Consider the following 27,390-nt stretch of genomic DNA (forward strand, 5'->3'; position numbering starts at 1 on the left):
ATCAATAAGGTGATATGGTCAGGTTCTGAAAGGAAAGGTAATACTAGTTGTGTCTAGAGATGCCACCTGCTGTCTAATCCATGAACCAGGAATGTCATTCTCCTAGAAAGCCATTTGGTTTACTTCCTGAATCAGAGAAAATGATGCTGTGTCAGTCCCTTGGTAGAAGGTTTTAGAGGTATAGATGTATAAAGTAATTCCACCTGAATGAAAAATATTTGTCAGCTGCCCTTTCCATTGTAAACCCTGGGTCTGTTAGCTTAAGCATCTTGTTTTGTTGCACTCTGTTCTGGTACCATAAAAGAAGGACTCTCATTGTCAAAACCAACACCTTATTTCCCCTTGGAACATAACTGGAAGCTAGTACAGATACCAGAGCAGCAGTGTAATGTGTGAAGGGCCACATACATGAAGGAGTTTTCTAGTCTTGGGAATATCACAGTGCTCTGCACAATAAGATTTACCAGTCCCCATTGGATATATGATCGGATATATTAGATATAGAGACATGGGGCTAACTTCTGTCCTCAGTTACTTCCAGGTAACCCCTGTGACTTCTAGTTGCCCAGGTATAAGGAAAAACAGAGTTTGCTCCATGATATAGACTACAATAGAAAGTATTTGTGTCTTTATTCTCTAATGTCCAAATCCTCCATGAAACCTGACTAAATTTGTTTTTGGTAGCCATTCTTCATAGAGGTTGGGACAATGAAAACCTCAGCCTGGTATGACCACTTGACAAAAGAACAGAGCTGAGGTATTAATTGATGCCCATGCAATCTTTACTGCAAACATAGGCTATACTAGTACTTTGCTGTCCCAACACTCATTGGGTTTGACCTGTTGATTGCCATAGTCTCTAGAGCTGTATACAAGGAGGGAAAAAAGATTAAAAACTTACACTTCCTTCACATTTTGTTGTTGTTTTTATGTTTTTTTAAATCAAAACTCACAATTTCAATATTAGAAAAGTTTTGACCAGCGGTATAGTTGGTCAGAAGATGGAGATTTTATTTTTCCATTTATGTTTTCAATTTTAAAATATATCAACCACTTATAATAATCATAGTACACTGACCAGACCCTTCCCATGTGCCTGCGCAAATCTACTTCACACTATTGCAGATGGGGTCCCATGAAGCACAGTTTCATGGTGGAACTCCCATATGTTTGCTTCCACTGAACTGTCCTCTATGCACAATGAAACTTCACTCCGGCCTCTACCCACTTCACTCTCTTTTCATTTCCCCTTATTGTAACATATCTATGTCAATGTAGGGCATTGTGGTTGCCACTGTAATAAACATCTGGGACTTCAGTCTCAAGGAGGGATAGAACTTGTGCTCCAAAAATAGGGGTGGTGCTATAGCAGTTGCACTAAAAGGAAATCTCCATTAGTTACACTTGTGGGGCTTCTGATAGACTTTCCCAAATCAGGGTAACTGTAGAATAAAGTGTTAAAATGAGTCACCTACTTTTGGGGAGTTCATAGATCCCAAAGGTTTTACAGTCACCACACTCTGGCAAGTTGTTTGGGACAATTCATTTCTTTGGTACTGTTTTCTTCTTCTATTTTGGGTGATATCTTTCCATAGCCTGCAAAATTGAAACATGGGGAAAGTTAATACAAACAGTCCTACCCTATCAGACTATGCTGAATATGAAGAGTTGAGCATTTTCCATTTAATCTCTATTCAGATTTATGCCACAGCAATTAGTTTAGAAGAATTTGTTGTGCAATCCTGAGTAGAATTTCCTTTCTGCTCAACCAACCTATGTATTTTACTCTAATAGAATATTGTACAATACGCTGGGTTATTTCAGTTTTACCAAAGGTATCATGTTGGTGTCATACCCAAAATTAAGCTGAATGGTCGATTTATCAATGGAAGTTGTAGTCAGAATGCCTTTATAATAATGTGTATATATACATTTTAGTAACTAGTCAGTCCATTCACATGGAACATACCCTCAATAAAGAAATAGTTAATTTATTACATCCATCTTACTAAGTGTAAAATATCTCCAAAGAATATTCTGTGCCAATTTATAAATGCATAACCACTTCCTTTGAACTCTGCCACATGAAATTGCCTCACTCCTCTCAACACTTACAGGCTTGCTCCAACCTCATTTTTAATTCAGTGTCAGGAAGATGAAATAGGTTTTAACATTCTTGCAAAGCTTAGCTTCAGCGCCTACCATCTATCAAAATTTTTGTTTTCAGACTTTAGCTGTCCTTCCCCCACGTCCCATACACACACACAAATCCCCAAACCACTATCTTTAGTTATTATAATAATAAATTAAAATCTCCTGCAAAACAAAATGAGGAGCAAAAGAAACCAAGTGCAAAAGATGCAAACTGGTACACTCTATATACCTGTTAATATACAGGTGTGCAGTCCATTGGAACATGACCATGAGGGCAATCTGCCTGTATTCCCCCACTGTATTCTGAGTGGTCACTTCCAGCGGTACTGCCTCCTCTGTAATGTTCAATCTATTACATTTGGAAACTTGTTCTATTCAATTCTGAATCCCATAAATGAGTAAATGTTTATATTTTCACATGAACTGAACTATGAGAATTTTTATAGAAAAAAACAGTTGGACGTACAAATGCAGTTTAGAGCCCACAAGCAATAAAGAATGTTTACAGAAGGTAGCTAAATTATATTTCTCTGACATTTTATGCTGTTGAAATATAATTTTCAATGAGTTACACCAAGCTACGGGTTATGTTAAGCAAATAGCTGCTATAGATTAATTGTCATCTCTCAGCTGTATGGCTTCTGTAATATAATTCATTTGCTTTAGCTCACATGAACTAAGGCAATCACCATAACCCTTTTATTAGTACAGCCTGGGGCTTCCCTCAGTCAGCCCATTCCCCCCTTTATATGTTCTGGACGCTAATCAAAGCAAAGGTATAATTCCTGTAGCAATGCAATTTATGTATTTCTCTTTTTTTAATACTGATGGGTGTATATGTGTATACAAAGTTGATAGGAATTTAATTTGTGAACCCCCTTCCATTCCAAAAAACAGACGGTTATATTAAGTATTTGAAAATATCACTTAAGATATTCCAGCTTTAGAAAGGAAGGCTGTTTTTAAATATTTTTTTTCTTATTTTGACACAAAAATCATACCATTTTCCTGATTACACATAACAAATATTAGTCAGTAATTGCTGATGGAAGGCAGGTGGCATGAGTTGTCTTTTGTTTATAGACTCTAACATCACCCTGTTGAGCTACCAGATTAGGCCCTGGCCTGCAATTTGCTGTGTGCAAGCAGACTTCTGGCCTAGAGCCCCACTGAAGGGGCCATAATCGCTATTATGGTTATGCGTGCTATAATGCTTGGTCATTATTTGCCAAGTGTGTGCACACCTGTTTCATGTTGCTGTTGCTTCCCCTTTCATATATACTGTTTTCACATTGCTGGTGGTCTCTTATTTAAAGAAGGGCTTCTCAAAAGCTGTATGTATTTTTGGGTAAGTGTGTTTTTTAGAAAGAAGGGTACGATTTAACCCTCTGCATTTGGCAATTGTTCTTAACTTTTACATTTAGTAAATTAGGTAAGGAAGCATATTTGTCAACTGTATGTGATTTTTTTTTAAAGAGTGGCCTTTTAAATAATGTTGCTGAGAAGGGGGAGGTGAGTGTATTGCCCATGGATTGATAATAAGATACATAACTTTCTGTGTCTGGATCATCAGTTGAAATACAGTACGGATGGGTAGTGGATAAAAAAATTATCTTCTGATGGCTTCTTGATGGTTTAGACAACATGGATTGATGGTCTCCGCCTATCTTCTAGTGGATTAATATCTGTATTCCAGAAGCTCCTCTGTCACAATTCACACTAAAGTTCATTCTTGTTTGGGAGCAGAAAGACTAAGAACTGGGTATAAAGACAAATGTCTTTAACTCTCTCAAATATATCTGAGTCTTGGTGTGTGGAAGCTTGAATTGTTACTGCTAGAGCTGTACTGAGATGGCACTAAAGTAGAAGACTTCAATTTTCAGAGTTACTCCTTCAAGTATTGCAAATATTAACTTGATTTGGTATTTTTTTAACTATGATTTTGTTATCTTTGTATCAAAACTCTTGGGTAGTTTTATGTTTGTTTAATAATTCTGTTTTGCCTGCTTGATTAAACAGGTAAATAAAAGAGAAGATTGAGTTCAGCTTCATTACTGAATGGTTAAACAATCATTGAATAAAGCAAGTGTACACAGAAAAGTTATCTGACTTGGTTCAAAGGCCTTAGTATCTCTTGACATTTACCATATTTTGAGCTATTACCATCTGGCCTAGCAAATACTTTTAAAAATACCTTCACAAGCAAGCCAATATTTAGTTAACCAAATAAAATGATAAATGAAACAGTTCTGTATAAGCCTAAAATTATTTGATTTAGTGGAGATTGAACACACTGTAGGAATAGCAAGTGTTGTCTGGTTTAGACTGTCATATCCATAGAGTGTTGCTTCTTTAATGGTAATTTATGATTAGATGTTTATGTCCAATATAGAGCAGCCCTAGACTGGAATTTTCAGGATGCTTAGGAAACAAATGTTCTATCTAGAAAAAAAGATCGTTGTGTCTTCTTGAGCATATGTAATAGCTTGGGGAAATGAAAATACCAATACAAGTTAAAGATGTTAATAATGGTGATGTATGACTGATGAGAATGCAACTTGGTTAACTCTAGGACTCTGGAAAGTTAGATTCTGTATATGTAAATAGTTAATGAAGTGTCAGTAGTTGCTTTTCAAGAATATGTAGTATAATTCTGGGTTTTGTAGGACAAATGAAACTTCTTGCTGTGCACTGCAAATGATATCCTCTGGCACATATTTTTCCCATCAGGTCTTAACAGGGTGCACTTTGAAAACTGTACTCAGAATCAGGTGGCTGGATTCTCGGGAATGGAGTGCCCACAGCTCCCATTCATTAAAATGGTGTTTAATTCTGATTTACACTGGTAGAACTGCGCGGAGAATCAGGCCCAGGAACGTGATTTTAGACCATTAAGCAAGCAGTTATAAGAGGCAGATGGAAAAAAGCATCTTGTTTTCAGTCATGGATTTAACTTCTCAGTTCTGCATACAAAAAATTTAGAGTAAGCATAACTGAGTCATTTAAAGTGTTTTAACTGTGAAGTTCTCCTGTAAGGAACACAAACAAAGAGAGAAAATAGAAGAAATAACACTGGAGAACAAGGGGGAACTTTTTCCTCCATGGCAGCCACATTCTAGCAGAGGCTGGTGGGTTGAAATCTCTTTAATTATAACTATTTCAAATTTAAGAATTTTGGATTGAGACAGGAGGTGGAAAGCTGCTGCTTCTTGCGAAGAGATGCTGTCAATATTTATTATTAAGTGTGGAACATAAATGAGCCCTGACAGCCCATATATTCCAGCTGCGCAAGAAAAAAAATCATTCTTCTGCACAAGGCCAAAGCAAACCAACTGGCTCCATGCTGGAGAGCTGAAGACCTGCTTACAAACTGCAATTTGCTACCTTGAGTCTGATCCTTTTTATTTTATCCCTTTCCAGTGGGCAAGGAGTCTTGAGGTGTTCTCTATCCCCGGTGAGGTCCGTAAGATATTTTAAAAAGAAAATGGATAACTTCAGTGAGGTCATGTACAAGGCAGGTTTGAGGAAGAGATCTCACACCCTAGAAAATGCCTCATTATGTGGCCAGCATAATATGTAGCCTCCGACAGATAAACTACTACTTGCCTTCTTGTGGCAGAGGTTTCCTGAACTGAAGGTGGAAGTATGAAAAGTGGTTGTCTGGTGCCTTTTAACCAGATTATCCTGGGCAGATGCGGCTCATTAGCCATGGTAAGCAGTCCATATAGGAGAAGAATCTCCGATTTCAAACCAAGAACATCAGGCCTGGCCAGCTGGTTTGTAAAAGTGTGCCAATCACACATGCTTTATGGGTCTTTGTCAGGGTTCCCTCCCGACTCTGAACTTTAGGGTACAGATGTGGGGACTCACATGAAAGACCCCCTAAACTTATTTTTACCAGCTTAGGATAAAAACTTTCCCAAGGCACAAACTTTGCCTTGTCCTTGAAGAGTATGCTGCCACCACCAAGTGATTTAGACAAAGAACAGGGAAAGGACCACTTGGAGTTCCTATTTCCACAAAATATCCCTCCAAGCCTTTACACACCCTTTCCTGGGGAGGCTTGAAAATAAACGAGATGAGCACAAACCAGCCTTGGATTTTTTAGACCCAAAAAAACCAATCAGATTCTTAAAAATAGAACTTTATTAGAAGAACAACAACAACAAAAAAAAAGATAAGAGAACAACTCTGTAAGATCAGAATGGCAGATAATCTTACAGGCAGACAGATTCAAAACATAGAGAATCCCTCTAGGCAAAATCGTAAGTTACAAAAAGATACAAAAACAGGAATACATATTTCCTCCAGCACAGTGAATTTCACAAGCCAAAACAAAGAAAACCTAACACATTTTCTAGCTAGATTACTTACTAACTTTACAAGAGTTGGAGGTCTTGCATCCTTAATCTGTTCCTGGCAAAGGTATCACACAGACAGACAAAATCCTTTCCCCCCTCTCCAGATCTGAAAGTATCTTGATCCCTCATTGGTCATTTTGGGTCAGGTGCCAGCCAGGTTACCTGAGTTTCTTAACCCTTTACAGGTAAAAGGACTTTGCCTCTGGTCAGGAGGAATTTTATAGCACTGTATACAGAAAGGTGGTTACCCTTCCCTTTATATTTATGATAGTCTTAATCTTTAGGGAGTATACAGCTACAATGCCATGGTATTCCCCTGGAAGTGACATGTGACTAATTTGCCTGAGAGCCATGGAAAATAGGAAAAGGCTACTGTGTTCTGGGTACATGCAGCTAAAGAAGCAAGCCCAAGAACTAGGTTTAGTTTCCCTGAAAGTGGGAACAAAGACTGGAAAATCAGGAGAAGTAGCTGAGACACTGAAAAGAAAGAGTGCACATTGACTAGCTGCATAAACAAAATAGAAGGGGTCAAAATCCATGAACATAAGGAAGAGTTACAAGATAATATATCATGGCTCAGTAGAAATGAGGAATGGATCAGGAATAATCGTAGCAGAAATATTACAAGATAAGATAGTGAACATCCAAAGGAGGCAAAGAGTCCTGCGGCACCTGATAGACTAACAGACGTATTGGAGCATAAGCTTTCGTGGGTGAATACTCCAAAGGAGGAGTGACCAGCTGATGAAACTTAGAATAGCACTGAGCAGAGAACAAATATTTAAAGTTATATGTGAATACATACCAAAAGTTGGTTGTGAGATTGAGAAGGAGGAATTCCAGTAATAAGTGAAGTAACACAAGCTGAGTGCTATATTATCAGAGTAGATTTCAATGAAGATGTGAAAAGAAAAGGAGTACTAGTGGCGCCTTAGAGACTAACCAATTTATTTGAGCATAAGCTTTCGTGAGCTACAGCTCACTTCATCGGAGAACACAGTGAGGGCTAAGAAAATTGTCATGGAGGGTGAGGCTTTGAAACCAGAAAAGAGTCCAGTGAAGATATTTTAGTTATCTACAATCGGGCCATGGACTCTGACTAACATATACTTTTGTAAAGAGTGAGGAGCACTTAATTATATACAAGAACTGTGCTAACAGGTCCCAGATCAATTACTTCCTGACAAGAGGAAGAGATCTAAAGAAGGAAGAGACTGTAAAGTGATCCCGGGAGAGCAGATTGCATAGCAACGTAGTTTGCTCTTAATAGACGTCTGGGTGAAAAGCCCATCGTGGGGACAAAATATGGGTTGTGGAACAAATAATAAAGTAGTGGAGCCTCACAGATAGGGAAGTTAGTCTGAGATTTAAGGACAAGGTTAAATGGGGCTAGGACCAAGCCAACCATGATGATACCAATTAGATTGGGAGGTGGGGGGGACTGGAGAAAACATACTTCAGAAAGTGCACAAAATACCAGTGGCAAAACCAAAGGTGGGAAATGTCATGGCAGGGAAACATGGTGGTGGCCAAATGAGGTGCAGGAGGAAGAAAAGAAGGAGGAGGAAAGGTTTAAGAGACAGCAGAAAATAAGAATGCTGCAGGAGAAAAGGAATTTTTCCCTCACTGCTAGCATGTTTTTGTTTTTTGTCTTCCCCACAGTGGGTTCAGGGGGAGAGGCTTAGTTCAGGGGAGCATGGAACAAGGCTATGATGTTGCAACTCACTATGCAAGTGTGGGGTGGGTGTCCAGTGCAGGTATTGCATACGGAAGGGATACAGTGACCAGATAAATCGTATGGTAAAGAATTTAAAGGAGCAGAAACAGGGGAGGTTGAGGTTCCTATGACTGACATGCCAGGGAATCAACCTCCCCCTCAACCATCATTTTGAAGGGGTGGAGATGGTAAGGTCCCAGAATCAGGTTTGTCAAAAATCACAGTTCTTAAACATTGATCTACAGGACTCTTAGGAGTTAGCAAGCTCCAACCGGTCACGCAGGACCTGCTAACAGTTGCAAGGGCAAAAGCTGAACCCTGGCAAAGGACTGCAGTTCTGAAATCTGATTGGCAGAATGCTGAGTGGCGTGACTGGTCCACAGCTTCTATATAAACCCAGTACTGGAACAGGAAGTTGTACATACATCTGAGATCCACCCTGTCCTGTAGCTTGACTTTCTGGCATCCCAGCCCAGCTTGACTTCTGGTGTCTGAATTGTGGTTCTGATCTCCCAGTCCTGACCCAGCGGACTCTTGACTCCTGTCCTGTGACCGTGGACCCTGGCTCTGACCATTAGGCCTGGCTGCCCACAACTTGACTGTGATAGGGTTGGCTGGGAACCAGGATGGAAAGGGGGTTGATGGAAACTCTCTGTGTAGATATTCAAATGATCATGGAGTTACCTGTGCTGTACACTTTTTGTCTGCCAGGTACCCCCAGAGAGTTAATAAAGCTGAAGCCTAATTAAACCACATCCAGTATCCCCAGCCCTCCTTCCAGTGCAATGAATGCAAGAGCTTAACTGCCCTTAGGATCATCTGAAAATCCCAGCCTGAACTTTTATGAGCATGCTTACTCTACATTATTATATTAGTTTGATTACATCACATTATGAGTTCATAGTCCAACAGTAAATTAAAAATATATGCACAGAAGGCCCAATCCCATTGACTTCAGCGTCAAATGGTTGGGGTATGGTGCCTGCTAGCTGCTACAAGATAGCAGGTGTTCAGTCAAAGTTGTTAATGTATTTTCAGTGGATCTCATATACTTTAAAAGCTGGTAATTAGAATTATCCACAGATACTTTGAAGCTATGAATAATTAATTTCCTGCACATCAATAAAATAATTATTGTATATTATCATTCTTAGCTTTCCACTTCAATAAAATTACTCACATCATGTCACTGTCATAGTAATATGCCTTTTATTTCTCATATTAATGAATATTACTAGTAGAATGTGGAAAATTGTAATAAGATTTAACATTACCTATAAGGTTTTCTGTTGTATTACAATATCCACGTTCTGACCAATTGTAGATTTGCATTCTCGCCCACCTTGGCCTTCTTTCAGCACTGTCTTTTTATGATAATTACCAAGTATTTCTCAGAACTTTTGCTTAGTTTATCTCCATTCTCTACATACTCTTTCCCCACAAAATTCCATGTAGTTTCTATTGTAACACTTCTTCAGATCATGCTAACAAGTTTGTTTAGAGTATCTTGTAGGGATTCATTCTGATCCTGATCCTGGAAAGATATATGGCTGTGCTTTACTTCATTAGGACTATATATGTGCTTAAAATTAAGCATGTGGAGAATACTTTTTTCTACCAGCTATAGCCCAGATCTGCATTTTTTCGAATATAATTTTTTTTTCAATTAAAAATGGCTTTTCAACCAAGATTAAAATGTTAATGGGAAAATTTAGTTTTGGCTCATGTTGTTGAAAAAACAGCCCAAACCCATATATGTGTGTTTTGATAAACAAAATGCATTTTTAAAAATTAAAATTGAAATCTCTTAATAGAAACTGAAAATTTTGTTTTTTCTCAAAAAGTTTTTGAAAACATGTATTTATTGTTTATTAATTTTGCTAGATTTTGTTTTAAAATATATTTTCACAAAATTTCCCACAGACAACAACCTGGTATTTTTGACTAGCTCTAATCAATGCTTATTGTTTTAAGGCTTTGTTTCATACATATCCAAAATTTCTGCTGATATCAAGGACTTAAAAATATCAGATTATAGCCCTTACCTCTTTGGGGGTGCTTGGAGATCCTAATCTGGCCCCACGCCCTTCCATAAATACAATTACAATATAAAACATTAGACAAGAGAAGCATCTATTTATTGCTGATTATTTGAAAGACTTTCATGATCAATATATTTTTAGGTCCTAGGCATATAACTCCTCTGTGCATTATTCAGTGGTAACCACCTCCATTGTTAGTTACAAATGCACAGTGGCCACTGGATCAATCCCTTAATTAAGAAATTTGATCAGCTAACCATATAAAGAACATTCTGTTCTTGAATGTACTTGCTCAGTTCTAAGTGATTTTAAACAGAGCTGTGCATTAGCTTCCAAAGGCAGAATCTGGCATCTTTTACGTCAAAGATTTATCACATTTCTTTAGAATTTCCCATTAGAAGTCCAATCCATTGAAATTCGTGGCAGATCTCCCATTGATTTCAATGGCAACAGGATAGCAGCCTAATATTTCCTTTAAGGATGCTATGTTAAAGCCACTGAGAGCTATTTTCAGATATCTTTACTCCCACTGCATAGTATCTTACTCAAATTGAAATCAATGGAACTGCTCATTCAGAGTAAGGGTAGCAGAAAACAGATCTTGTTCTCTACACTACAAAAGCAATTTCCCCTCTCTTAGTATTGACACCTCCTCATCAATTATTGGGAGTGGACCACATCCACCCTGACTAAATTGTCCTTCAACATTGGTTCTCCACTTGTAAGGTAACTCCCTTCTCTTCATGTGCCAATATATATTTATGCCTGTATCTGTAATTTTCACTCCATGCATCTAAAGAAGTGGGTTTTTTTACCCACAAAAGCTTATGCCCAAATAAATCTGTTAGTCTTTAAGGTGCCACCAGACTCCTCATTGTTTTCAAGATACAATATTTACATTTGATGTACATAGTTTTAGCAGCTAGAAGCTGCAAGTCCCTTTAGTGATGAGGACAAGAGGTAAACTGAGGTCTGGAGCCTGAGTCATTCCATTAAAGCTCAGAAAGTCTTTTTGAGGAAAAAAATTGAGCATTTTGTTTATCATTTTTCATACATCAATGAATCTTACATTTTTAACAAGGGCTTTATTATCTGTTCATCCACCCTGGCAGATAATGTTTTCTAAGAGCAGCTGTCATGCTCTTAATCCTTGACGAGGTATTTTCCAGTGCAGTAACCCTTACATCAAGCTGCTGCAGATTACTTGGTATTGTCTTTGTCTTTCTTGTCTATACTAGGCCAGGATTTGTGCTCTGAATCCTGGTGTTTTGTGTAAAAAGATAAGGTCACACTTTTAGAAATCATGTAAATCCTAGCATCTGTGGATAGACCCCATTGATGGAGAAATAATATCTGGTACAATGTTATCAGCGGTTGCAATTAGTACTGATAGACAAAGCTTTGCATAAGTATCCTTTATGTTGTGAAAATGTGATGTTTACAAGATAAGGAAAATTAAGTTAAAGCCTACAATTATGGTATGAAGAGGGACTGAATTACACTTTAGAAAGTATCAAAATGTTCACATCTTTTGCCCTTGGTTCTAGGTCTCAATCCTGCAAACTGTTCCATGTATATGAACCTCCTGCACCCATGACAAATGCCACTGAAATCAATGGAGCTCCATGGTCAGGGAGAATGGCCTGGGACCCCTGTAAAAGCCTGAACAAAATTACCCTTCCCGTTATGGGTAAGGGGAGGCCTAGGGGGTGGAGTAGAATGAAAAATTGAAAAGCAACTTCAACGTCCTTCATTGGTAGAAACATGATTTCTCTCCAGATTTATGAGCTGTGCCAATTACTAATGCCTCTCAAAGTACATTTCTGTGCTTGCCACATATGGACTACGTCTGGAAAAAATGATCCCTTTCTAGTTGGTTCTGGATTTAATCGCACAGCCTTGAGGCGTCAAAGTAACAACAATCTGCTGGAGGCATAAAGATTATAACCAAAACTCTTCCTTCAGAAGAGATGAAAGAATATTCTGTTTAGCAGGGCCGGATTAATGCAGGGCTTTAGGGCTGCAGCCTAGGGCCTTGAGCTAAGGGGGGCTCCGCAGGCCAGATGTGGCCCACTCCTTCTTTTTATCATCCGGCCTGCGGCAAGCCTCCGCACCACGGGCCGGACACCGGTCCCCGAGCTTCACCCCTCCACTTCTCCCCCGGGGCTGGAGCCACAAGTGATGTACCCGTGTGGCCCCTAGGCGAGGGGCATCGAGGGAATCTCTGTGCGCTGCGCACGCCCTCAGCGCCAGCTCCGCAGAGCCCATTGGCTGGGTACTGCAGCCAATGGGAGCTGTGGGGATGGCGCCTGCAGGCACGGGCAGCATGCACTGCACAGACCGGCATAGCCCCTCTGCCTAGGGGCTGGACATTCCGGTCACCTTGGGACACAGAGCAGAACGGAGCCAGGAGAGGCAGGGATCCTACCTTAGCCCTGCTGCGCTGCTGACCAGAAGCTGCCCAAGGCAAGCGCCTCCCAGCCAGAGCCTGCATCCTGCACCCCATCCTTCACCCCAAACCCCTACCACAGCTTGGAGCCCCCTCCTGCACCCAAACTCCCTCCAAGACCCCACACCCTCACCTACACCCCAACACCCTGTCCCAACCCTGAGCCCCCTCCTGCACCCAAACTCCCATTCAGAGCCTGCAACCCGAACATCCTGCTGCACCCCAACCCCCTGTCCCATCCCTGGCCCCACCCCAGAACCCACCCCCCTGCCCACCCAGCTGGAGCTGCACTCCCTCCCACACCCCAATCCCCTGCCCCAGACCTGAGCCTACTCCCCCACTCCAAACCTCCAGGAGCTCCACAAAATCTAATAGACAAGCACAAAACCACATCTTGAGACCAATTCTCTAATGTAGTCATTTAAATCTGTAGTGTGCATGGGAACCTGCACCTTTCTGATTTGCTAATGTTTTACACTCTCACCTCACTCAATTTACGCAGGTATAAATGAGTGCAAGAGTTGGTAGAGAATCATGTCCCAGGGATCAGCTCTTTAGCTGGTGTAAATTTATTTAGCTCTGGTTGAAGTCAATAGAGCTATGCCAATTCACACCAGGCGAGGATCTATAGTCAGGGATTTGTGACAAGTTTCCCTCCACTAAAGCACTCTTGGAAAATGTAGGCATCGAGGTATGCAAATTGATGGACAACAGCATGGAAACCTTGTCAAGAAAATGTCTTTGAAAGGCTCTGCTCATTTTTCCCTTTGAGGGAAAGGTGAAGCTTCCAGCAGTTGTCTTTCATTAATATTAGGAACAGGATTTTTATCTTCCTGTTTGCCTATTGCAAGTGTGTTGAACAAAGGATTCTTCTTATTTGATGGTGAGAAAAGTGTGTGATCTTAGACTTTGCAACTGGTAATGGTGTGCGTGTGAAACAGGTGCTGTGTGATTGAAGTGGAGCCGTGTAACTGAGGAGACTGAGCTACAGAGAATAATCAGAGCAGAAGTAGTGCTAGTGAACAACGGAATGAGCTCACCAAACCTAAAGTGATCACCACACAAACTGAAACGTCAAAAGAAAGGAGTTTAGCATATTGTTTATTTGTCTGGCTATGATCTGGATTGCCTGACAGTATTTACAGCTGGTGCTGCAACAGCCAGACTGAGGGTCTGATCCTACAAACACTTATACTTACCTATTGAAACAAGAGGAACTACTCAGGTGAGTGAATTTACATATATGCATAATTGTTTGCAGGATCAGGCCCTGAAGGAGTAGGGTATTTTGTGTATTGCAACATCATTAATCTCAATTGCAGATTCATTTGCTGCTTTACTTTACTTTCATTGAGATCCGTTACATTTACTGGACTTCTACATCTTTTCCAAGTATTTACAATGAAGTTAATAGACCTCAGAGACTGAGGTTTTTCACATCTTGTTTTTTGATTTTGAATAAATCTTGAATTTCACAAAAAGTTGTGCCATCTCATGGAGTGCTGCAATAGTTGGAAGAAAACAAATCCATATTTCAATCAGATTTATTGCTGCTGCTTCTCCTTAACCCCCAAGGGGAAAAAAACCCTAAGATGTTCTCATGACCATTCTGTTCTAAATACTGGCCCCTCTTCTGTGAGACTGGCAACAATGTTTAATGTATAATCCCAAACTGGACACACGTTTTGGGATGGCAGCTGGGGATCATCGAGACATGTTTATATGTCTTGAGAGTGGGGGTGGAGGCGACAGAAGAAGATACAATCCCTTTGAATGAACCAATGACTTCAGGCTATAATTATCTTTATCAACTGTACATTCACACTGTCATTTTCTACATTTGAATTTATTTCTGCTCTTTTAATATATCAACTTCAATTACCTTGATGTATATTTACTACCAACCAAACAAGAAATGTGTTTTATTTACCAATGGATCAGCCAAGTGTTTACAAACCTCAAACTTTTTTTTATTTGTATATTTCACAAACTTTTGAATTTTTCACCAAACATTATCTTCTCTCCCCCCACCCCTCTTCCATGCTTTGCTTAATCTAAGGAATAATTTATTGCACAAGAACTTAGTTTTTAATAATTACATGTTTTTAACTCATCAGAAGTTACTACAAAGAATCTGCTTTTAAAAAAAAAGGTTAGTATTTTTTGTTTTGTTTTTCCCATGTCTAAGAAATAGGGGCAGAATTTGAATCAGTAATTAAACAAATACAAATTCAGCATGTAGCATTATAGAAGTTGCAGTTTGCCAGAATTATTCAGAACTTCGTACTCAAAATGTTAAAAGTCTGTCCGATAAGCCAGGATTCACAGGTTTGGTTTGGTTTGGTTTGATATTGTTTTAGTGAGACTTAAGCTTGGTGTGCAATGAATAAAATCCTATTCCTTGTTTTATTAAAATATTCACTGAGGTTCTTTTAATAAAAAAATGTTGTTTAAATTAGCGAATTTTAATATGCATTTGAAAATCCAGTTTCAGTGTGTTTTTATTTGAAACAAAAAGTTATGGTTCCCTCATGTCATGTGCAAACACGCATTATGTTTAGATCAGTGGCTCTCAACCTTTCCAGACTACTGTACCCTTTGCAGGAGTCTGATTTGCTTACATTTCACCTCCCTTAAAAATTACTTACTTACAAAATCAGACATAAAAATACACAGGTGTCACAGCACACTATTACTGAAAGATTGCTTACTTTCCCATGTTTATCATGTAATTATACAAAAAATCAGTTTGAATATAAATATTGTACTTATATTTCAATGTATAGTATATAGAGCAGAATAAACAAGTCATTATATGACATTTTAGCTTGCACTGACTTTGCTAGTGCTTTTTATGTGGCCTGTTGTAAAACTAGGCAAATATCTATATGCATTGATGTACCCACTGGAAGACTTCTGCATACTCCCGGCAGTATGCGTTTTCTTGGTTGAGAGCCACTGGTTTAGACGGATGTCAAAAGAAAAAAACAGGGATAATATATTAAAGGTCACATGCTGCATTTAGTCATTTCTGTACTTGGTGGTGCTTTGTCTCTCTAATTCTCCTTTTCCCTAGAGAAGTTTCTTTCATAAATCCATCCTGTGGATCTATATATTTCACAACTGGATGTTCTTCCACTCTTAACACTTATTTATTTGAGTCCTTTCAAACTCAATGAATTAGATAACAGCTGCAGGCTTACTTTACCTTTATTCACTGCATTTTCAGTTAGGGTGAAAATCATCTGAACCCTGTGTAAAAAGCCTCTGCAATGCTAAGGTCCAGATATAAATGATGCATATTTTCTTATACTATACCTTTGCAAGGGGGGTGGGAGGGTGAACTTCACCTTTAGTTATCTTGTTTCTTTTTGGTAAAACAATCCTGATATCATTGAATCAGTGGATCCTGTCTAGGTGGTTATTCATCTGCATTTACACTCATGTGACATTACCAAAGCTCGGCTAGTTTCTTGGTACTTTGAAGCATTATTGAGAAGCTGTTGATTTTTAAGTACATATGTTTTCCATGGGGAGAAAAAAAATGGTCTTTCTAATTTTAGTGTGCTTATTTCTGTGCTTGTCAGATCATTCATTATTTTCAAACTTGTTTCGTGGGGGGGAGGGAGAATTCTCAACTTTCTGCCCTATGCTTTTACATGAGATGTATCTTGATTGCTTCAAGAGTCTTTCACTACATGACTTTCTCTTTAGATATAAAGTACATTGAATCCATTTTCAAGAGAAATGCAAGAACTTCAGTAGTTAAAATACAACCAGCTCTTGGGACAAAGCCCAAGTCCTGTTAACAAATCTTAAGTTCTGTGTAAGGGACACGTATTTGGAGCGGGCATACGAAGTACTGGATAAGACCTATACCCCCCTCTTGAGAATGAGGTACAAAACTGCTCAGGGACAGAGAATGTTCAGGCAATTGATCTTTCACCACCACAAACATTTATTAGTGGGTTAGAGGGTGCTGGAAACTTTCAGCTGACAAAATGAAAATGTTGCTACTAGAGAATTCCAACCATTTCCCTGTCCCCCATTTTTATGATCAGCTTCCTTTTGGAGTCTAGTCCTTTCCTTTGCATCCCATTTTCTGATGCCATAGAACTTTAAGCCCCAGTACTACAGTAGTTTCTGAAGCAAGATTCAGAAAGACCAGGACTGTCCCCCTAACACTAAAGAAAAGTAAAATAACTACATCTTGGTCAGAGTGGGTCGTGGTCATGTTCATTCATGATTTTGTTAACTCTAGGTTAGGTTAGAACTTGCTCTTTAATATACTTCCATGCTACTCAGCAGTTTTAGATGACACCACGAGGGTCAGACCCTCATTAAGTGTAAATCAGCATAACTCCATCAACTTCAGTGCACAGACATTAACCTTTTACTTAAACCACTCCACTGGCTACCTGTAAAAATCCAGGTGTATTCTGAAATCATAGTATCTTTTCAAAGGTATATAAAGTAGTTCCTCTGTATCCCCCTTTTTTTCTTTTCATGCTCGGCCTCAATGATCTCTTGTTGTTAGGTTATTAAATATCCCATAAATATCACTGTCTGTTTGGGAGGTGTGCATTTCACTGTATTGTTCTACAGTTAAATGAAAGCTTCAGGGTTCTTGTTCTTAGATATTTTAAAAGTTAAGAAGAAACCTAATTCTTATGTCTTTTTCTTGAGCTCCAACAGCTTTTTTGGTATACTCAGTTATTTTAGTTTATTTGATAGTGCTCTGGGGTATACAATAAAGGGTATTATATATCTTTCATGATGGATTGATATTTTTAAACCAACTTTGCTTCTTTCATTCTTAGTGATTCAACTTCCTTCAGTGAAGTGCAGAAGCTGAGAAATGCCCGAATGTTAATTCAAATGGAAAGAGATGGAAAACAACTGCACCTGGGGGGGGAATGGAAAGACACCTGGAGGTGTTCCAAATGTGCATTTTCTTAATAATTAGCACATCATACACCTAGTTAGCATCTCATAAATAACCATAAAGTAGTCACTTAATGAATCATTTTGCTTTGCACTATCAGAGGTTACAGGAAAAGCAAAATGGTTTGTTTATTTTAAGAACAGGATGCAGTTGTTCGTTTGGTCTTGTTAGAAAAATATTCCAGCACAAGAATTAATAAATTATTTTACAGAGTTACACCATACAAAATGGTGAATTAGCGACACTCGCAGATATTGACTGCATGTGCTATGTAATATGCATACTTTGATCTTTAATGGTTTGACCAAAAACCAAAAAGTCTCTGCAATTCACTTATAATGCATCTCCTGTGGATGTAGGAATCAGAATATTTGACTTTTAATGGTCCAGTGATGCGATAAGCACACTCAGTGTTCAGCTTGCACTGAAGTGACTTAGGATTGAGGGTAGTAAGTACCTCTTGAGAGATGACCTTGAGCAAAATATAAGTCCTGAGAGATGCCAAAGAAGGTGATGTCAGTGGGAAGTGATAAAGCTGAGAGTTTTGCTTTGGAGGAAGGATGGTCTTGCAGTTAAGACGTCAGACTGGGACTATTGAGATCTGAATTCAGTTCCCAGCTTTTGTCGACTTCCTGGAGTATGTACTGGCTGGGACTAATCCAAAAGCTAACTGAAGTCCATAATTAGACACCAGTTGATTTAAATGGACTCCAGATCAGGTCCTCTGCTCTTTAGTTTCCTATGTGCAAAAATGGGAATAATGCTTGCTTGCTTGCCTTCAATGGGGGTGTGAAGATAAGTCTATAAAACGTATGAGATGAGTTACTCTGCTGATTAAGTCCCTGATTCAGCAAGGTACTTAAACATGTGCATAACTTTAAGCAAATTTGTCATCCCACTGAAATCAACGAATACCATGATGAATCGGGTCTCCGTATGTGTGGAGGTGAATATAGGTATTTAGATAGACATACCTCACGAAATTGGGTCCATAAACTGGCTATGCCTATTTAAACCCTCTGTAGAACATGTACAGTGATAATGTGAGGCTTTGCTAATGGTTGCCAGAAATCTGAGATCCTACATGCAAAGCATTAGCAGTATCTGTAGAACTTGTCTAAACCTGAAAGATAATGCACATTTAAGATAGAATTTAAAGATGATTAACTATTCCTGAATAACTGCACATGTGGACACACTGATCCTCAAATAAATTAATGTGGCATGTAGTATTTTTAAAATACTTTCTCACCCCAACTTCTGTTTACACCATTGAAATGTATGGTATTTATTTCCTATCAATGCTAATTTGAATGTATTAGGAATTTCACCCACACATAAAATTCTCATTTCAAATTACAATGATTTTTTTTTTAAAAGTAGGAGTTAAAACACAATTTAGTCTTCAAATTAGTATTATGATTAACAGAAGTTATGAGTTATATGGCCTAGTTACACGTATTTTCGTCAAAATGATGGGTTCTAAAAAAAACAAATTTTAAATTTAAGCATAATAGCTAAATGACAATCACCATACTGGAGAATGATTTTTAAAATTATGGATGGTAGTAAATGAGTTTCATTTTAATATTTGTACCAAACGAAAAACAAAACAGAAATAAATAAAAAACAGACACAAACTGGAAATCTCGTGACTCAGGTTGAAATGGAGATCATTTGGACAAGGTATTAATGAATTATGACACCCAAAAGGAAGAGAGAATTAGGAATCCAAAAACTTCTTCTTATGCTCTTTAGCCACTTTTGTTGTTTTTGCTAAAAACACCTCTGATAGGATTAGAGAGAGAGAGGTACCAGAGCTTTCCCCATGCATCTAGTTTGTTCACGGGTCTCTGCATAGTCTATCCAAAGGCTTAGGTGGTGTAGGTGGTCTTCAATCAACCTTTATTGAGATAAATATTAAAAAGTCAAAGTTTGCAGCAATCTGGTTAACAACTTGAAAGCTTGCTGGTACGTCTTTATATAAAAAGCAACTAAAAATCTTTTGAATAATTTTTAACGGAATAAATAATCAGTAAATTATACTTTAAGGGTCTTTGACATCCATCAACCTTCCTTAAATGAGAGGTACCGATAATATGTCTTTGTGAAAAGAATGCCTGAGCATAATCACATGTGGTGATCACATAGGATGTATTTTTGGATTTCTTAATGTAGCATGCCACCCTGGAATGTATCATTAGATGTTGTCAACAGCAAGGAAAACTGCCAATCACATTAACAACTAACTACTTTTAAAAATCCGTCTAGTGACTTTAATTATGATTAAGTATTTATGAGATGAGGTAACATTGAATATACAAATCCTTCTGGTAATAATCTCAAAGAATTTATTTTCCCCATGGGGCTATGCCTTATTCTTACAAAGCACTTAATGTGAGTGTGTAACTTTGAAGTCAGTGGACTTTTGTACATAAGCAAAATTTGTGCTTGAGAAAGAGTGTTAGCTATCCTGAAAAAAAAAAATCCTTGAATCCACTTGCTGCTCCAGCAACTAGCCATAATCACATAACCTCTAAACTCATTGAATGAACTGTCTAAAACCTAGAGTTACTTCCCTTGAATTCCATCCTGCATTTTCTCCAGTCTGACTTTTGTCCTCCTAGAAGAACTGAGACTGTTCATACCAAAGTCTCTAATGATATTCTTTTGACAAATGGCCATAATCCAAATATATTTAGTGCCTAAAGATGCATATAGGCACCTGTTGGGATTTTCAAGAGAATGAAAGGAGTTTAGGTGCCTAACTCTCATTGAAATCAAACCGAATTTATTTAGGTGCTTTTGTAAATCCCACTGGTGCACCTATCACAATCTTCATGCATCAATATACCTTTGGAAATCTGGCCCTAAGTCTTATGACCTCTATTCCATCCTCATTCTCAACTTCTGTTACTTTCACCATTACTGATCACATCCAAAAACTGACTCTATGTGTGTCTGTCTGTCTGTCTCCTTACCGTTGAAGTTCAGGACCTCAGAATCTCCTGTCTTATTTACTTATGTACTGCAACCTTCTTCTCTCTGGCTACCTCACCCACACATTACCCATTTCCAGATCATACAAAATGCAGCTGCTGAGATTATCTCGCTTGCCTATTGCTCTTACCCCTGACCTTATTTGAAGTTCTCCATTAACTCCTTGTTTTCCACCACATCAAATTTAACCTTCTTGTTTTCACCTTCAAAAAATTTTCTGTCCTTACTTACCTGCTCTTGTCCTTTTTTTTGAGCAATTTGTGCAGGTGAATGGTGGAGTAGTTTATTAGTCACTACTTTCCTGGCCTGGGTTTTGTGGAAACAATGCATGCATTAAAACATTTTATTGGTTAGCTTTTGGAGATTAATGGGCCTAGTTTAAAGGTCAGAGATCTTAAAGATCTTATTACCTAGTTAGTGTGCAGCTGTGCCAGTAGTTTGGTAAGATTCTGTACTCCTCTCTTGGTTTCAACTATTGATATTGGCCAGGATTTTCAAAAATAGGAGCTCAAACGTAGGCTCCTGAATAAGTAGGCTGATTTTCAGAAGTGCTTAATGTCCACTGATTTTAGAGGGAGTTTGTTATGTGTTTATGTACAATATAAAATCTTGGCCAAGATTGTTTCTAATACCATATCCATAAATTCTGTCTGTATAGGTAATCCTGGTGGTCTGTGCCAAAGAAAGTACAAAGGTAAGTAGAAGAAATCACACTCCTAATCATGAGAAAATTTAAAAAGTTCCACGCATTAGTTAGACATTTTCTTTCGATCATAATATCTTTTGAACTCCAAACCAGAGGAATTGTTGTAGGTGGTAAACAGCCGGGTAGATCTTGGCTGTCTTTAGTCAGAAACACAGCTGAATGTTACCATGAGCAATTTTTAATTTACATCCTAATTAAGACTGATTGAATTGACTGGCTCTACAATAGCAGATTGGTATCCATGGTGTAGGAAAGCAAATGCAAAGTCTGGCTGAGTTTTGATTAGAGTTGGCTGAAAAAAATGTTGTGTTTTTTTTCATTCTGTGAAATTAATCCCTCCCCACCCACGCCAAATCTCATTCAAAGCTTTGTGGTTGAAAAATTTCTGCTTTCTCGTGGGAAGTTTCAAACTGATTCAGACTGAAATTTGTTTCAAATTGATTTTCTGAAATGAAAATTTTCTGTTTGTTTTGACAGAAAATGTCAGAATTGTTTGTTTTTTTTAAAAAAACTGATACAAAATTACATTTTAATCAAAACATGGCCAAAAGTTTCATTTCACGTTGATTTGAACCAAAAATGTTTTTTTTAAAAATTACTATTGGAAAACAATTTTCCCCATCTAATCTGACATTTTCCTGTAGAAAAAAATATTAGTTTTGATTAAATTGTGTTTTTGGCAGGAAAATAATTCATGTGAAAAGTTTTGACAAGCTCTAGATTTAAAAAATGGAAATCCACAAAGCACTATTTGTACTGATTTTCTGAATAATTTAGGCCATATAATTTAATCCAGTTATTCCTGTTTTGAGTCCTATAACTTGCATTTGAGTAAAGTATATCTTCCAGAAAAGCATTCATTTTGACTAATCTCCCTCACTGAGGTCCTACAGATCTGAGACAGTTCACCATATCTTGAGTCCAACAATCTTGCTGTTCTTTACTCTGTTTTTGATCTTGGTCCATTTTGCATTCCAAACCTTGGTCCATTTTGCATTCCAAATGTTGTCCAACAAACACATTAATATAAATTTATGCTTTTGATATAACTTGCTTCAAGTGAGGTGTTGAGCTTCATGTGATTAGAAACATAACATTGTGTTATTTTGCTCTGTGTGACATTTTCATAAAATTTGTCGGTTACTAAGAATTAACTGTATTTATAGATGTAAAAATGTCCTTTATTTGCTTTGTTTAAAAATGAAACCTCTTCTAAACAATGATTAATATCCAAATTCTTTGTTTCAGCTGATTATAACTTCCAATTTCTGTTCCACAGTATTTCAAGTCAGAAAATTAGCTCGTTCATTTCTTGCACTTGCTATGTGAAGGAATTTATATAATCTTGTCATTACATCTAGTTTCAGTGGTAGAAGAGAACCAAAACCCCAAGTGAAACCATCTGCTTCTTTTTCTTCCTTATGACTAATGATCAAAGGACTCAGTAACTTACTTCTGGACATGGTTTTGATTCAATTAATCAATGTGTGATGCAATGTAGTGAAAGATAGTGTGGGATAAGATTGGGAAAGATAAATGAATTGCTGTTTGTGTTAATACCAGCAGAGTGCAATGTCAAGATTTTGCAATAAATATGGCACAAAAACAAATGGATAAGAGAAACAGAATGCACATTTTAAATGTTATGTTATAAATGGTATATTTATATTTTATATGTCTGCACTTTAAAGAATTGTATAAGGAGCAAGTTATAGTCACATGTGTATTTGGTATAAGACTGTCCAATCGGAAATGAGATAAACAAATCTTTCCTTTGTGGTTAATGGTTGAATTATTAATTGGACTTGTTTGCTTTTCCCAGTAATTATTTGAAGAACAGAATTGAGACTGCATTGTCCTAAGGAACATAGAGAATCTGTTTTTAATTCATTGCTGAATTAACTGCACTCAAAAAGTCAGCATAAAAACCGGCTGGCTGTCAGCCAACAACAATTGCCACAAGTCAAAAGAGCTGCAAGAAGCAGGTCAGATTTAAGGAGCAGAGAATGCTAAACCTCAATTATTTAAATAAAAAAACCAATGCAGATGATCAAATAAGCCACTGACAGTATTTGATCTGGAGTACAGGAGAACCATCTGTTCTTCTATATGCTAAACCATAGTAATACAGGCAACAATATGCAGATAACAGTGTAATGCAGTTTACATTTTGGATAGTTGATTCTAATGCAGTTCTCTGGCTAAATTTCTAGAAAATACTGCGGAATATCTATATGCAAAAAAAAAAAACCAACAAAAAACAAACAAAAAGACTCCACCCAAAATATATATACATTATCTAAACTATAAGTGCAAAAATGATTTGGTTCAATATTTTGCTTATCTTGGTGTTTTACAGAAATGTTAATGAGTAGCATTCAGCTAAATTCTTTTAGTAATATACCTGTTACCTTATGAATGTACATTGTGCTGTGGTGAAGATTGTATGAGGATTCTAATTCCTGACTGCATCCTGCTTACTTTGCTCAAGGGAGTCATGCTATTGGCTTCAGTTTGGGACACTGATCTTATGCATCAGGGTTTTAATACAAAGAATTTTAACAAGTTTTCTAATTTTAGAAGCATATGACCCAGAGAATATCTTCTAGATTTGTGGGCCATATTTTGCTTACATTGCTGATGCAAACCAGCCACTGAAGTCTTAAAGCGTTGTGTGTCAGTGATGTGAGAAAGATTTGGCTCTTTTTTATAAAGAGGATGATCTATCAAGCAACAGCTAGTTTACAGCAGTTATTCCAATGAATTAGACACTTGCACAAATGCAAAAATCTTACTAACTATTCTAATTCTGACTTTGCATGAGTAGTTTTTTTTTAATCAAAGTGTTTTTTGTTTTAGAGCTAAGGATAGAAATTGTTTTCCATGCTTTCTAAAAGAAAGTAGATACCGTATAATTATAAAGGACCTCATCTACTTGAGTATTGACATTATGTCATCTGTAGTTAGCACCATATGTTTATCTAAACAACTTCCTAGGTGGTCAGCTTTCCAAAGCTTGCTCTTTTTTTTTTTTTTTTTTTTAATGTTTAACAAGTTTTTAATGATGTGAAGCCATTCATTACTGATTTAGAGCCCAGTTCTACCATGAGAGCCACATTGCACTTATCTGAAAAGTGTGTCATTTTATGCATTATGAATAGTGATGGGAAGAGTTTAATTAAGTGTTTGATGCTTATTCTTCCTTTATGTAAACTATCAGAATATTCTCAGTCTGCAAAATCGGACTCTGATTGCAGGGAAAGGCTTTTTTTGCTGTTTCATGGTGAGCTCAGGCAAGACCTACTGTGACAAATCTCTGGTTCATGAAGTTGTCTTCTGCACCAAACAATGAGGCTGATCTAGCATGAGAAATTGGACAGGATGCTTCTGTTAGAGTGGCCCAAATGTTTTGAGTGTTGCAGGTTCATAGCCTCTGGGAAGTCATTCAGTTGAGGCCTCCTAACCCTTGTGTGATTGGCACAGTACAAACTTACAAGGACATAACTACTCTGCCTCAGGGAGCTTTCACTCTGTTACAGACGCAGACACTACACACCTCCTTTTTAAAGTTAGTTACACATTTGCATTTCTGAAATGCCTGAGCAATAGTGTTACTGATATGTAGGCATGATCACGGTAACAGAGAATACAGATGACTATTTCCACAGGCAGTTACCACAGTTTCAAGCGAATTAGATCTGCATTTGTGCACCTTCTCTCTTTAAAATCAGGTGCTAAGATTTCAGGCTGGTTTAAAAAAAATCCTTTGGAGTGTTCTGGGATTTTTTGTTTTTTTTTTTAATTAAAGGCTTTGAAGACACACCTGTGTTTTAATGAATGATTTTGAGAGAAGCAATGTCACATGAATGGCACCAGTTCCCTAAGCAATTCAGATCTCTCACATTTCCACAAATGGCACAAAACCAATTTCACATGCATTCTTATCCCCTCTAATGTTTTCTGGGGTTATAATTTTTTTTATGAGTACTAATTTCACAAAATAGATTAAGAATATTTTCCACTCATATAATGGAAGGACAAACTGAGATTAAATTGACTTTGGGAAACAAGCATAGTGAGTCTCCTGATTTTCTCCTGAATACTCCCAATTTTCAGTGCATAAGGAGTAGATTCCTGAATCTCCTGTTACTTAGTTACAGTTATTTAGACAATCCTAAGAGAGGGCTTATGCAGTGGAGAGCATGAGGACCATAGAGAGTCTCTGAGTGAGTAGAGAGCAGCCATGCTAACGTCCCTACTCCAGGAAAGAACCGAAGGCAGCTGGGAGAGGGGCCCGTGGCAGCTGCATCTGAGGCAATGCAATTCAGCAATTATTAATAGAGGTAGCTGTGTGCAACAGGGGTTTCTGAGTAGAAGGTTGCTGGAGAGCAAAGGGGATAGTTAACCTCAGAGAAGGGGAGATTGAACATCAGGGTCACAGGGAGCTGAGTGGGAGACATCCAATTACTGCTGAAATTGTGGAGGGAATTATTAAAGCGATGTGGCTATATTACTGGCTGAGATTTGACCAGAAAGCCTGGGTTTCACTGCAGTCCTTGTGCAGAGGGGATCAAAAGACCCATGAGATATGTAACATCCATTCCCCCATCCTTTGTGTTGTATCTTGGTTTTATATCTCATCGGCCAACACATATTTCGTGTATCTGTTAATTTTTAACATGCCATCATCTTTTGATTAAACATCATTGTGCTTAGCAGAAGCCATGACTTCTGCTACAAAGATATGCAGGTGCAATAGATAACATGGGGCTGAACTCCCCTCCCCCCACGATCACCAGTTACTTCCTCAGGGCCTTCAGATCACTCCATGGCTTTCAGTTCTTTTAAGGAAAATCATAGGGTATTTACAACTCAGAGAGAGAGAGAGAGAAAGAGCTCATGACAGGCAGCTAGTGGGTGGTGTGTTCTGAACTTTAGTTACACTCTGTTCCCTATGTAAATGAGGTAATACGTATTCATGAGGTATGCAAATTAAAGTATCAAGTAACTTGCATAGAACATCCATATTTCTGGACCTTCAGCATTAAAAAGTGTACAAAACAAGGCGGAAGGATTCCCATCAGCTTATTTTTTTTTCCTGCAACTTCCATTACTGATGAAATTTTCACCACTCTTCAATAACTTGTAGTAGAAGAACTTGGCTGATGAAGGTTGGTAGCTGAGCATAATTCCAGACAAACTTGCCATTCTAGCTTCTGGGCTGTAGAGGTCTGCATGCAGAAGCAGTGTCATTTCATGCAAAACGATGAGCTTCTGCATGCCAACACGACCATGTGGCCAGCACACAAATTTCTTAAAACTACCAAAATATATGTGCATGTTTTTCACTTTTCTTATGCTTCTCTACATTTTTTGAGTTTTATGTGCAAGGAAAAAGTTAAAGTACAAATGACTATAGTCATAATCTTCCTGCTGTAGAGCTTTGTCTACAAGATGTTCCCTTTTTTTCTTCCCATTGTTCATGTTTCATTTCTTCCGACTGATGCAACAATTAACTTACTGCAAGAGTGTGTGTGTGCGGGGGGGGGGGGGGGGGAGGGGGGATCCCATGTAACCTCAGTACTTTGAAGTAAAAAAAAAAATCATTAATTCAAAGTGACTTTAAAGTGGCTTAAAAAGGCAGTCACATTTATTTGATGGAAAATAAAATTACTTTTTAAAGAATTCTTTAGCTATTCCACCAAAATGTTTTACATAATAAAAGTCACAAATTTAGAACAATGGGAATTTTGCCAATCTCAGATGCCGATCTTTTCAAGGATGACACATGATGTTTTTCTTTTGATACAGTGCTTTTAGAACCTGTATGTCCAGCTGTGGAGTTATGAATATTACGTCATATTACTGCCAAACAATGCAAAGCGCTTATGGGCCTGCAAGTAAATATACTGCATCAAACATATGCTTTTCTTCAGTGGTTATGAAGAGGCGGTAGTGCAGAATGTGATTCTTTTCGTAACCATGGTTAGCGACCTAATTGCAGTGCACACTATTT

The 27,390-nt window shown here is 38.0% G+C and overlaps 1 long non-coding RNA gene across 3 annotated transcripts in view; it reads left to right on the plus strand.

The window, feature by feature from the left end:
• LOC122462594 overlaps window positions 1-27,390 on the plus strand; it is a 193,304-nt gene that overhangs the window by 163,576 nt on the left and 2,338 nt on the right. For 2 of the 3 annotated variants that reach the window (XR_006285268.1, XR_006285265.1), the window contains exon 3: window positions 21,327-21,362. This is a non-coding gene — a long non-coding RNA (uncharacterized LOC122462594). Of the gene's footprint in view, window positions 1-21,326; window positions 21,363-22,735; window positions 23,356-27,390 lie in introns of those variants that run through there. The other variant, XR_006285267.1, reaches the window with a different exon arrangement.

Source organism: Chelonia mydas, chromosome 12 (genome assembly GCF_015237465.2).
Source record: "Chelonia mydas isolate rCheMyd1 chromosome 12, rCheMyd1.pri.v2, whole genome shotgun sequence".
Taxonomy (NCBI): domain Eukaryota; kingdom Metazoa; phylum Chordata; order Testudines; family Cheloniidae; genus Chelonia; species Chelonia mydas.